Source organism: Danio rerio, chromosome 1, assembly GCF_049306965.1.
Source record: "Danio rerio strain Tuebingen ecotype United States chromosome 1, GRCz12tu, whole genome shotgun sequence".
In the NCBI taxonomy this organism is placed as follows: domain Eukaryota; kingdom Metazoa; phylum Chordata; class Actinopteri; order Cypriniformes; family Danionidae; genus Danio; species Danio rerio.
Window position 1 is genome coordinate 22105001 of NC_133176.1, and position 14975 is coordinate 22119975.

At 34.5% G+C, this 14975-nt stretch overlaps 1 protein-coding gene across 2 annotated transcripts in view; it reads right to left on the reverse strand.

Annotated features, from left to right (window-relative positions):
- Positions 1-14975, reverse strand: part of ugt8 (UDP glycosyltransferase 8) — a 168553-nt gene that overhangs the window by 36578 nt on the left and 117000 nt on the right. Inside the window, exon 1 of one of the 2 annotated variants that reach the window (NM_001044325.2) lies at positions 1019-1171. The exons of the other annotated variant lie outside the window; for it this stretch is intronic. The gene's annotated coding sequence lies outside the window, so the exon portion shown is untranslated. Of the gene's footprint in view, positions 1-1018; positions 1172-14975 lie in introns of those variants that run through there. 2 annotated transcript variants of the gene reach the window in all.

The window sequence follows — 14975 nt, forward strand, 5'->3', positions numbered from 1 at the left end:
TTAAAAGCATTAAAAAACTGAATGATCAGTGTGCCATAGCCGCATGCAGGTGGCCATTTTGTTATCACGTGACAAGAACAATAAAAGAGAGAAGACCCTTTTAAACCTTCATGACTGTGTGTCAAGGTTATTTAGCTTATACTGTATGAATTCTAAACTTCTCTGGATTTATTAGATATGGGCTGAAGTAAAATTTGATATTTTTAATAAGGTCTGATAACATTTCTCCCAGTTTCTAAAAAAATAAAACATTTAGATATCTTCTTTTTTTTTCAGATAATAACAATTGGTCAGAATAACAAAAACATTGTATCCATGCAAGACCAGTCATTTAACTTCCTTTATTACCCTAACTGGGTAACACTTATGGAACATCATTCCATAAGAAGACATCTCACATTTACAGGCAAACTTATTAGAAGAAACAATGACTTTTTTCTTTTCCCTTTCTTTCATTAAAAAAAAAATCGTTTCTATCCTTTACAACAACAACCAATAAGGTTTATATGAAAATGCACCTGACATTAGCATCATCAGGAATTGGATGTCAGTCTTCCTGCAACATCCCCCCTGCTAAACTATCACTCTCCAGTTAAAAATAGATGAAGGGGGCCGGGAAAAGTGAGCAGGTAAAATCTTTAGATCAGGTCCCAAACCGCTCACTTACTCATTGTTCAGGCTTTAAATACAGCACATGATAGGTATTCATTCGTATCATTATATATATATATATATATATATATATATATATATATATATATATATATATATATATATATATATATATATATATAATCATCAAGAACCCATCATTAAAGCAAGTTAAGTCATAAGGAGCAGTAGCGGGCGAGTAACTTTTAAATGTCACCATCTCCACAATATCAACACGAAAATAAGAAAAACACACCAGAGTCTAATCTACCTTTAAAAAGCAAGCGCTAATTTCTGCGCGGTCGCTCAATGTACAGTAGCGCGGAACACCTGTTGCTAATCGGAAACGCCGCCCTTGACCGCTTACCTGTCCAGGTGAACACGGTGTCCGAATGAGTGTGAAACTGACGTCCCCCTCGCTCTCCCGAGCCTCTGACACTTTTACATATATCCACAAATGGTGTTTGCCGGTTAAAACTACCCGCTTGCCACAACAGGCGAGGTGGTTTTTCCAATGGCTATGAGATGGGGCGTTGTGTGTCAGAACTCCGGGGAGGGCGGGATTTGCGAAAACTCAATTCACAGTCAGTGCAGGGAGTGGTCGAGCCGAGGCAGAGTGCACGCCAGAACTAAAGAGAGACTTCGGCCTTCCCTCGCATCCCATGGGAAGCGTCAGGTGCGTTGTTTGCTCTTTCGACACAGGTATATTTGCATTTAAGGCGCGTCACCGCTGCGCTTCTATTTAGGCAGAGCTGCGCTATAAATACGACGATATAAAGACCGGGAGAGATCTCTGAGTCAACTTCCGAAGATCATAAAAGGGGATAATTCAGCTTTCACGTCATCTAGACAATAAATACGACGATATAAAGACCGGGAGAGATCTCTGACTCAACTTCCGAAGATCATAAAAGGGGAAAATTCAGCTTTCACGTCATCTAGACAATATAGGCTTAAATGAGTGTGTAATGGCTGTTTATATAGGTTATAAGTAGGGCCAGACAGAATCTGCGGACATTTTTTTCTATTTCTGCGCAGACGTCTGTAAAAAAAAAAAAACTTTGTATAATGTGATTTATGTGGAATGATTTTGGAAGCATCATTACTAAAAAAAATGTAAAATAATATCGTTAATAACTTTTATTTAATGTTTACAATACAAATCTAATTAGATCCACTTATTTGGTAAACAAAGCAAGTCTCTCATATATACCAAAAGACAAAAATATTACTTTACAAACTGTATTGTAAATAAATCAAATTAACATTTTTTTATGTGTTAATAATGTTACTGAATTTAATTTAAAAACTGAATGAATACAAGTTTACACATTTACACTAGTCTATTTAATAGACTCAATGATGGGCTAAAAATCTGCGGATTTATTGCGCACGCAGTTTCTGTGTGGGCCTAGTAATAGCCTAAGTAATCATCCGAATTTTTATACCAAGTATTACAGGTAATGTTTAAATGCAGTGCTGACTTTACTTTTAAAAGTAATATAATATAATATAATATATCTTCAATGACTTTAACTAAATGTGTTATTTTTAAGGAAGGTATTGTGAAAGTATGTGTTATGTTGTTATTTTTTTATAAATTAAGATTTAATATTGGTTTAAGATTCTAATATATTACTTTTAAAAGTACTTCACCCACCACTTGTTAAATAATCAACACATGAAGTAGACAACTAATATAGTGTGCTACAGAATTTTTCAAAACGCATAGAGAAATGTGCTATTTTCAATAGACTAAAATTCTCCAGGAAAAAAAAAATCAGTTCTCAAATGAAGATGAACAAAGGACAATATAAGCCCTTGTATTTATTTGCATGCATGTGTATGAGAGAGAGAGAGAGAGAGACGGAGGGAGGGAGAGAGAGAGAGAGAGAGAGAGAGAGAGAGAGAGAGAGAGAGAGGGAGGGAGGGAGAGAGAACATGAGGATTGTGTTTTAAATCATTGATGATTCTCTTCAGATGTTACAGATCATGTTTCGGTGCAGTGCTTCTGTGAGTGTTATACAGGTTGAAACCCTTGCATGTATGCATACATACATGCATATATACATAAATACATACACGCATATGTACAATTGAAGTCAGATTTATTAGTCCCTCTTTGATTTTTTTTTCTTCTTTTTTAAATATTTCCCAAATGATGTTTAACAGAGCAAGGATATTTTCACAGTATGTCTGATAATACTTTTTTCTTCTTGAGAAATTCTTATTTGTTTTATTTTATTATGTTTTATTTTATTTATATATTTTTGTTTGATAGTCTAAAGACCAAACCACTGTTATACAATAACTTGCCTAATTACCCTAACCTGCTTAGTTCACCTAATTAACCTAGTTAAGCCTTTAAATGTAATATTAAGCTGTATAGAAGTGTCTTGAAAAATATATAGTAAAATATTATTTACTGTTATTTTGGCAAAGATTAAATAAATCAGTTATTATAGATGAGTTATTAAAACTATTATGTTTACAAAATTTGTTTAAAAAAACCTTTCTGATAAACAGAAATTGGGGGAAAAAATAAACAAGGGGGCTAATAATTCTGACTTTGTATACATATAATACATACATAAATAAAATAAAAAACACAGACCACATCTACACTATAAATGTTAATGAATCCCCAAATTATTGTTTCACATGTGCTCCTGAAATTTCCAGGATTAAAAATTACTAAGAAAAATAAAAGCTGCAATGTGAATGTGAATGTGAATGTGGTCAGGTACTTAAAACATTCAGTTGACTGTTGGTAGACACCAGTTAACAAATATGGTTATGCAAGCAATAAGTTGGCAAAGATCTTAACTGCCCACTTCCTAAATCTCGATTCAAACCAGAGCCAATGATTTTCTTAGCTGACTGAGCATATAATGGACTGTATGGCCGACTCATACGGTTATGACAGTTGTGGATTAGGTGAGAACACATACGATGATGATCTTCCAACCGTGTCAGGGAGTTCAGCACTTGTTGTGCCTTTTTATTAAGATAATGTTACCTTGCCATCTGAGCTTCTGAGAAATGACGATTCCTAGAAAGGTAAAGGACTCAGCTGTGTGGCAGTCGATACTAATTATGGGTTTAATGCCTCTGTAGGCATCGCTTAGATATTTCCATTTGTTATCTCAAGACAAGGGCTGCAGAATCTTTTAAATTATAGGAATAGTTATGATCAATAATACTATGATTATATATTAATAAACTAAATAACAAGTGCTCAGCATAAATGTGTACACCCCTGACAGATCTCTCTGCTACAGTAAATTAATATATTTTTTACAGTGCTTTACAATAATGTATTTGTACAAATTAGATTAGTCGGTATGAATGGCAAAAAAATGCAACTAATCCAAAAAAAAAACAAGATTACAGTCTAAAAATGTGCAAATTAATATATTGGGGAGATATTTTTAATTACAGGGCAAATGTGTTGCAATAACTCATTTGAATTGAAATGTAGTATCTTTCTATTGCTAAAGATGTTTGGTGACCATTTTAATGGACAGAACTATTCAACAAAACATTTTTGTTTAAATACACCAAAAAATTATTGTCTGAGAAATGGATAAAAATAAAAAATTAAAATGAGGTGCTGGCACCGCTAATGATTTAGCTACAAATTCATATTTATCAGTCAAACCGCTGTAAACACACACACACACACACACACTGTTACGACTGGGGGGAGTGACACTCACAACAGAAGGTAAGATCCAATATGCAGGTTTATTCAATGTCAGGCAAGCAGTCGTCATCAGGTGCAAACGGGTATTTATAGACAGTCCAGAATCATTAACGATAAACGGGCAAAAGGTCGAAAGGCAGGCGGCTAAACTAGAGAACAAGGGTGACAAGGCTAAGGTCTAACACGAAGAAAACAAGACAGGGAAACGCGTTGTAATGTCACAAAGATGCAAACAAGACTCGGCAAACTGGAAGCGTGAATGAGTGGCTTATAGATGGAGTGATATCAGTCTGTGACAAGGTTCAGCTGGTGATTGCAATCAGGATAGATGAATGAACAGGCGTGCGTGTTTGGGAGCAGTGCATGTATGAAAATGTAGTCCTGGGAAATGCGGAAATGTAGTTTTGAGTTCGTGTGAGAACCAGCGATCTCTGGAAAGCGATCACTGGTTGTGTGACACACACACACACACACACTTCCACAATCAAGGCTCACACAGGTTGCATCCACCATCTTGTGCTTCATTCTTCTATCAATCCGAGCATCGAGCATAATAAACATCGGTCCCGCTTACACGCGCTTCTCTTTACAGGCGTCTACAAACTGTTGTTGACACACGCACATACACGCAGACACAAAGGCGATCTCTCTTAAAGGAGCCGCACCCCATTTTCAATCGTTACAGACACTTGTCAGATGTTATTTTTGAGAGCTGGCATGAGGTTTACACTGTACTCTTAACACAGCACAAAAGCGCGTGCTTGTACGGGCTAGACGTAGAGCCGATCCACAAATCACAGCACATTATGACACATGACCAATCAAAGTCACTTGAGGGCTGGCCTTTTAGAGGACGCCTTTCAGTCGTTTTCATGTTAGCTGTATAGCTGTGTTTAATCAAAGTGAGATTTATAAAAAAAAATAATAACGTGATTTCCTTCAAAGGAAACATGAGCACACATTGTTTTGCATCTTATCATCAATCAAGCCTTAAAATGACATTCTTGACCACCCCTTTAAATAACCACTCTTTACAACCAAGGTGTGCAGAAGAGCACCTCTCAATGTACAACACATATATCCTTGAGGCAGATGGGCTACAGCAGCAGAAGACCACACACGGTGCCACTCCTGTCAGCTAAGAACAGGAAACTGAGGCTACAATTCACACAGGCTCATCAAAATTTGACAATAAATATTGGAAAAATGTTGCCTGGTCTGATGAGTCCAACGCAATCTCATGGCAATTTGTAACTTTTTGATTTAGTGGCTAATTCGTACAATCTAATTCATACAATTTAGTACGATTTGCTCATCACCCAATGACCGTTGGGGTCAGGGTTCGATGCCACACCTCCTATTTTTTTCGTACGACTGAACTCTTACCACTAAACTGACAAAACGTAAAATACTTACGTTTCCTCGTGAGATCAGGCTGGATAAGTCTCGATTTCTGTTGCAACATTCAGATGTTAGGACCAGAATTTGGCATCAATAACATAAAAGCATGGATCTGTCCTGCCTTGTATCAATGGTTTAGGCTGGTAGTGGTGGTGTAATGGTGTGGGGGATATTTTCTTGGCCCGTTACCAATAAAGCATCAGGTCAATGCCATAGCCTACCTGAATTTTGTTGCTGATCATGCCCTTCCCTTTATGACCACAGTGTACCTATCTTCTGATGGCTATGGCTATGTCATAGAGTGCAAATCTTCTCAGACTGATTTCTTAAACATGACAATAAGTTCACTGTACTCAAATGGCCTCCACATTCACTATAACTCAATCCAATAGAGCACCTTTGGGGTGTGGTGGAACAGGAGATTCGCATCATAAATCTGCAGCTGATAAATCTGCAGCAACTGTGTGATGCTATCATGTCAATATGGAGCAAAATTTTAAAGGGATATTTCTAGTACCTTGTTCAATCTATGCCACAAATAAATAAGGCAGTTCTGAAGGCAAAAGGGGGATCTAACCTGGTACTATAAAACTGTACCTAATAAAGGGGCCAGAGATTCTATATGCTTTATTTTTATTCATTCATACATTCATTTTCTTTTTGGCTTAGTCCCTTTACTAATCTGGGGTCGCCACAGGGGAATGAACCGCCAACCTATCCAGCACGTTTTTTTACACAGATGTCCTTCCAGCCGCAACTCATCTCTGGGAAACATCCATGCACACACACTGGCTGCGTCCGAAACCGCATACTTCCATACTATATAGGACGCTAAAATCAGTATGCGAGCCGAGTAGTATGTCCGAATTCGAAGAATTCGAAAATCAGTATGCGAGAAGTACCCGGATGACTTATTACTTCCGGCGAGATTCTGGAGTGCGCATCGCATGCATGCTGCGCTATCCCATGATGCCCCGCGAGCGAATTCATGAATAGGAGTAAAGCAACGTAATTGACGCAGGTAGGTCACGTGACAATGAAAAAATGGCGGATGTAGTATGTCCGAATTCCATTCATACTTTTCACTTTCATACTGTATAAAACGTACTTTTCTAACGGCCGAGTAGTATGTTTAAATTCAAATGCAGTACCTACTGAGTAGTAGGCGGTTTCGGACGTAGCCACTCATTCACACACACACTCATACACTACAGACAATTTAGCCTACCCAATTCACCTGTTCTGCATGTCTTTGTGGAAACCAGAGCACCCGGAGGAAACCCACGTGAATGCAGGGAGAAACTGCAAACTCCACACAGAAATGCAGAGGTTCGAACCAGCGACCTTCTTACTGTGAGGTGACAGCACTACCTACTGCACCACTGCGTTGCCTATTTGTTTTATATCTTAAAATAATATTAATACAAAAATTAATAAATCTACATTAAACACACCAAAAGACATTATTTATTTTAATTAAATGAACCAAAAATCTTGGTCGTATGAATGGATGAATAAATGGATGAATGAGTGAATGAATGAATTAATTAAATGTATGAATGAAAATTCCTTTTTCATTTTGCTAATTCACTTTTTAAAGTGGAGTGAAGTTCCCTGACCTGTAAAATAAATACAGACAGATGTTTTTTAACATAATAGAGGGTGGAGTATTTGATAGGTTAGATAAGATTTATAATATCAAAAGAGTGTTACTTTCCATTCATCTTGATGTCTGTTGTGATGTTATGAAAGACAAAATTTCTTAAAAAAAAAAAAAGTTTGAAAGGACTCAGAATTGCCAACTGGTTCATGCTAATCTTAAATCTTAAGCTTTTGGTTCAGGAATTCATTTAATTACCTTGCATGTCATCCCTGTTTATATAGCCTACTTACAGTATTTACATAGTTCATTTTAAGATTAGTAGGACGAATGAGTTATAAACATGCAGTTGGTATTCAACATTATGCAATATTTGATGTATTTTGGTCATGGATTTGGAGTAAATATAATGGCAAATAATAGCTTTGCAGTTAATAAAGTTTGATCAATTATACAAATGCACTCACATTCTCTTGGTTGCAATATAACCAATAAGAGCAGACATTTACAAATGGTTACATACAGTGTTGCTAAAGTTTTTGTTGATTTGTCTCACCGACATCTACAAAGCAAAGCATTATTACCTCTATTTGCCCATCCAACAATAATTCCAAGCAGATGAGTTTAGTGCAGGGGTCGGCAAACTCGGCCCTGGAGGGCCGGTGTCCTGCACAGTTTAGCTCCAACACTTATCAAACACACCTGAACAAGCTAATCAGTGTGTTCAAGATCACTAGAAATCTATAAGCAGGTGTGTTTAAATAGAGTTGGAGCTAAACTGTGCAGGACACCATGCCTCCAGGACTGAGTTTGCCCACCCCTGGTTTAGTGTGTACACTTACAACCATTCTTCTTGGATTTAACCAAACAAAAAAAATCCTCAAAGATGTTAAGCAAGCATTATTTCTTTAACAGTGAAAGAAACAGTATAGAAGACAAGAGGATAGTGATGTGGAAAAAGAGCATATATACAGTGTATTAAAAGAGAATGCATAAATACAATGTTATACATTTACAATAATATTTCACAAATATACTTTTAGTGCATTCGTGTCTTCAGTCGTAAGCATACAATTAAAAAAGTGACAGTGTTAACGAAACAGTTTCAAAGTCAAAAGTCATCCCATACAACTCAATATGTAAGTTTTAAGCAAATTTGAATTCATTACATGTTTCATTATGCCCACCACTTGTGTCATTGTTCAATTTATAGTATTTTTGAAGTCTTTCCTTTCTCAAGTTTTTTTCCTCAAGTCTTGTCTTGGAAGAAGGAAGAAGAAAGAAACCTCAGTCCTCAACCTTATATTCAAATATAAATTTTAGGGGTTAAAGTGATATTTAGACTTACTCCATTTTTTCTACCAGCTGTAGCCTTATCTTTGTGATTAAATTGCATTTTTATGTGTAATAAAATGATTTAATATCATATTATTCAGGCTGGTGCTATTAAAGACTTTGTGCACTACAAATGGAAATAATCCAATTTTTCTGCTAAACAAGACTAAGTCTGCAATTATTTGATTTAAAACTGTAAATTGCTAAATATCATTGCAATTTATAATAACATATTTTCAAAATATATATTGTATTCTTATGCAAAGACAAATTTACACCATCATAACTACAGTCTTCATTGTCACATAATCCCCCAGAAATCATTGTGACATGCTTTTTTAGTGTTCAATTGTGTATTATAATCAATGTTGATAACTAAAATAATTGATAAAATTGACTAAAATAATAAATATAAAATGTCCCATTTAAAAAAAATAAACAAAATAAATTTTAAATTAAATTAAATTAAATTAAATTAAATTAAATTGGTTAAATTTAAAGTGGTAAAGTGGTTAGCAATGTCGCCTCACAGCAAGAACGTTGCTGGTTTGTGTCCTGGCTGGGCCAGTTGAAATTTCTGTGAGGAGTTTGCATGCTCTCCTAGTGTTGGCGTGAGTTTCCTGTGGGTGCTCTGATTTCCCTCACATTCCAAAGACATGTGCTATAGGTGAATTAAATAAGCTAAATTGGCCAAAGTGTATGTGTGCAAATGTAAGAGTGTGTCTATTCCGCTGTGACGACCCCAGATTGATAAAGGGACTAAGCCGAAAAGAAAATGAATGAATGAATGAATGAATGAATGAATAAAATTAAACAACATTCTGACTTACTAAACAGTGGTATATTGTGCACATTTCTTTTTATTTTATTACTATAAAGTCCATTCAGAAGCAGAAAGTTAAACCAAGACACAAATCTGTTGTCTAATAGTTAACATGATGAACTACACCTGTAGTGACTCAGCTGGGGCACCGGTCTGAACTTAGAGGTAACTGACTTCATACACAGAATTATTTATTGATCCCATTTACAAACAGAAAGAAGTGTAATGTAAATCATTAGCACAGACAAATATGACTCATAACCTTTACCAGCACTTATTCACTGTCTATCACTACATCACACTTTAAAATGTACTTGCAGTCATGTTTGTGTGTGTGTGTGTGTGTGTGTGTGTGTGTGTGTGTGTGTGTGTGTGTGTGTGTGTGGTTTGTCTGGTATCATATGAGACACTTGAGACTGATATCAATACTTAATCACCAACTGATACTGAAAGATAGAGGAAGGGAAACTCGCAGAGTACAGTGTAGGGTGGAAGACAAGCCTAAAATATGAGCATAATAATGTGTAGAAAACAATTTCATAAAAAACTATTAAAAAATGGTGTTAAAGTGAGGGGAAATTAAGCAGAAGTGAATAACTGAGAGAGAAAAACAGAGCAAAAGTGAGTGGTTTACACAATCTGCTTAATGATTCACAGCCACCATGGAGGATAACGTTTCGCTGTTATCATGCTTAGACACAGCCTTGGACAAAGTCTAGTTTGAGGTCCAGAGAATGTAAGGGAATGGTGCTTGAGTGAATTCGTCTGTGATGATATTTGGGTTTTGGTGTATTTACAGTATGTCAGAATTATGTTTTGACCTCTAGGGGTTAAGTTGTAACCAATTGGTTTGATTATTGTGATTGAAAATATGGATGAAATGAAGCGATATTAAGAATCTGTCGAACCAGAGAGATATGGCAAAAGTAAAAGTATGTATTGGTTCATACGGGAATATTTTAATATTTAGGCTAAAATAATGAACAAAACACACCTTTTGTTGAATAACTAAATTCCTTTAAACAACAAAAGACAAAAGAACAACATGCCACATCAATATGTTTATTGCATTACTTTAATTGTATTTGTATTATGTTTGTATGTGTATTATGTATATATTAAGATGTTGTTTGTGATGAGTACTGGTTCGTAATATGACATTCACATCCACACATGCTTATGGTTGTGTTTTTTTCTGTTTACGAAGTTGTGTTGTGTTAGTACTTTAAAACATCGGTTTATGACAAAAATACTAAATGGCTGTAATTTATACAAAACATTTTACAGTTATTTTATGTTCCTATCGTATTTTTTAATGGTTAAATTCCAGGGCCTGAAAATTTTTAGGGCTTGGAACTACAACTGTTATGAGTTGTGGCGGCAACAAGAGATGAATCCAAGTTACAGCTTTATTTGGTGAACAATCATTTAAACAAGGATCAATCAGAGATAGATGGGAGCATGCAGGAAATAAAAAGAGTGATCAATTTCACAGGCGAAAAGTTGAGGAAGGTGGCAAAGCTCACATTATTAGTATAACAAACACAGTCAAAAACACAGTAAGTCAAAAAAAGGTTAATGCTTAGAACTGCCTGTGGACACAAGAGTCAGCAAAGATGGGGTGATCTGGAACTGGTGTGTGAGTGCAGAGCATAATGGGGTTTGTAGTTCGGGAGAATGACAGAGAGTCTTCCCCTGGACTTGCAAGAGCAATACTGCTGATGATCAAACCATCAATTTGTGAACTGTAAATTTACTTTTTTATTTAATGCGATTTAATCTGCTAGCACAGAGTTGCAAAATTATAATGTCTTGCTAAGTATTAATAATGCAGTTATACATTATAGTTTAAACAGCATGGAAAATTTTTTGCTTTAAACTATTTATGTTTTTACACAAGGTGAAACTAAACAACTGAAAATAACCCTAGATAAATTAACATACACTGTGAAAAAAAAACAAAAAGTTGACTTAACTTAAAATTTTACCTAACTTTAATCGAGTCAAGTGTAGTACTTGGGTTGAAAGTTGAGTCAACTCAAAAAATCTATGCAGCAATTTGCCTTAAATTTTGAGTTATAAATGATTAAATAACTTATTTTGTGTTTAACAGGAAAAAACAGGTTTGTGACCACAAGTACAGTCCTACTCTCAGTGCTGGTTTGTGATTGGAGCTGCATCCTCCACATTAAATAATGCCAGAGTAATTGGCGGTTTATTCCACTGTTATGACCCCTGATAAAGAAAGTGAGGTTTGTGACAACTGAAGGAAGTAAAAGATTACAAAATAATCCTTTTTTGGTTGGCATATCCATTTAGGTTGGTTAAGGCAAATGGTTTCCACAAAATTGTCTAGAAAACTTATCTAGTTTGGTTTAAGAGTGTATGATGACTGTATTTAAATACAAAAAAATTAGTTACACAGATTCATTTAGAAATTAAAAAATTTACAGACCACTTAAATTCACTTACTTTTTTTCTTTCTGATTCAATTGTTCAGAATAACAAATGTGTTGTTTTTTGTGGTTGAAAATTAGTTATTCTATGCTAAATATCACTTTATTATCTTTTTTAAAGTTGGTATTGGTTTGTCTAAAAACGCATGTACCTGTTACTGTCTGAAAACATGCCCCTTTTTAGAGCTTTAATGCATTTAATGGCAGCATTTTCATTTGAAACAAATGTCATCAAAACTGTAGTTTATGGAATAAAACTGAATAAAGTGGTCTCTTGTTTGTTGTTGTTTTTTTCATAGCTGCATACTGTATCATGTTTATGAATTCATATTTAAGTGCCAAAATTTGAGCTGGTAACTTTTCTCAAAGGTCAAAAAATGTATCACACATAAAAATTCAACCATTAAAAGATTTTTTTTCTGCTTCGCTGTTTTTTTATCTGGATTACTTTGAAAACGATTAATTTAAATTAGCTTACTTGTACTGTTAGATAAGGGCATATGTAATGTTATAATGAATTAATTAAGCACTGTTTAAACTACATCATTTGCATGATTATAATCTAAACAAAATGTACACTATTGTTAGATCATGTGATAATCTACTTAACATTTTACATACTGATTTCATATTTATTGTAAAAATGCAGAAGTTACATATATCCTGCTTTATATAGAGTGCTGTGATCATTTCGTTTGTAGTCGACAAATAATCCCACAGCTGAGATTCGCTATACTGTACAGCATATACTGCTTTATGTGAATGTACTGTGTGCAGATTTAAAATCACAATAACTTTTATATTACCTGACAACAGCCTACCATTTCAGCTTTGTTTTACTCTGTCACCTTTCAAAATAATGTCATTGTTTGCCCACAAACAGACCCACTTACTTCCAGAGTTCTTTTTTCCGAAAGAGAAAAGAGAACACTGACAAAGACAAATGGGCAAAATAAACCTACTATTCCTGTTTTCTTTACACATACCGCACTCTCACACACTCATGGACAACTTAACTGATGTCTTCTTAACAGTTTATTTTTAGAGTAAACATGAAGAAAAACGAATGCACACATCTCATGATCATCTAAGCTTCTTCACCTTGTCAATGTTTTTGGATAAACACCAAACCCGTGATTTCCGAAAGATGATTTCAGAGGATTATGACATTTTAATTGTATCAAGACAGACACTTTAAGTTCACCTTTTATGTTACTTGAGAATTAGCAGACTATATATGCAATTTCAGTTTGAAAGTACAAAAAATTCTGTTTAGAATCAATAACCATGTCATTTTACAGTCTCTATATGTTCTGTAGACAACGTTTTGAATGTTTGAATATGAATGCATGTGAATCTTTTATGCCTTATTACTGTTATTAGTTTTTAGCAGTGCATATAAGATATGTTGTTCATTTAACAATTTTATTGCAACACTTTACAGTAAGGATCCATTTGTTTGAATATCACCAGGTGATATGAATAACAATGAAAAATGCTTAAAGGAATAATGTTAATATCAATATGTAAAATACAATAAAACGTCAAGTCAAACGTTGTATCTGCTGCTGTTTACTGGACCCGAGCTCACATTATCTAATGCAATAAATGAGCCATTGTTTATTAAATGTACAGTTTACTGAAAAACAACATTTCTGTCATTGTTTCCTCATCCTCAACTTGTTCCAAACCAGTTTGAGTTTCTGTCTTCTTTTAAACAGCAGCAGCTAATCACTTCTACAGTACTTTTGTTCCTAATCTGTAAAACATTCCTTACATTTTTATTCAGAAAAAAATGAGTCATTTTAACTTAAATTACATTAAACTGACTAAAATGGCTTGTGTAAATTAAAACAAAAAGTTAAAACATGTCTAAGTTTAATAAGCTTTAATTAACGTAAACGTGTGTTGTCATGAATTATTGTTAATTTAAGATTTTACAGATATCAATGGTTGCTGGTTTTCAGCATTCTTCACAATGTCTTGTTTTGTATTCAACTGAAAAAAGAATCATTTAAAACCACATGATGAAATCTCGACTATTCCCTTAACAATATTTGAGAAATATAAAACATACTTTTCATATAGTTAATCTTAGTTAATGAAATAATTATCCTAATAGAACCTTATAAGTGCTCCATTTACAACATTATCAAATCGTCTTTGTTTTGAAGCATTATTAAAAATATTCTGTAATTTCAGTTGTATTTAGGTAGATTGACACAATGTAAAAAATAAAAACAGTTTGTTGACTGAACTCAAAAAAATCTTTGTTACCCTGCCTGCTTTTTTGTTGTCTTAACAAAATATTTCCTTTGGCTTAGTTCCTTCATTCATCAGAGGTTGCCACAGCGCAATGAACCGCCAACTTATCAAGCATATGTTTTTTTTTTAAGAGTGGATGCCCTTTCAGCTGCAACCCGGTACTGGAGCACCCGAAGGGTGGAGCACCTGAACTGGAGCACCCGAAGGAAACCCACCAAATATCAACAAAATAACCATCAATATATTTAAACCATAGAATGTTTTGTTTGCTTGTTTGTTTCTTACAAAATTAAAGTCTATTTATTTCCCATATAATGTCGCACAAACATCTTCCTTCACAGAATTCAAAAGAAAGCCTTTGGCTTATCTTATCTTAGCTTATTTTGAATACTTTTAGAGTGTTTTAAGAACATTCACATTGTATTTACAGTGGTGTGTTCATAACAGTGCCAAAGGCTTGGAGAGTTATTTGGTTCATTAGCTTAATTTTTAAAACATCTTGACGTTAATATGGCCTACAACTTGTTGAAAAAACTATTTTAAATTCTGTGGGCTATTGTACTCTACCACTGTACCATAAGGCTCCAATAATAAACAACACGTAAATGTAAAACTACATGTACAAAAGCTTTTTTTAATCGTAGGTAATGTTAATGTACAGTACTAATCAATGCTTAATATACACTATTTAATATGCCTAATAAATCATTTTTAAGCTGATTTCAAGTCACAATCAGT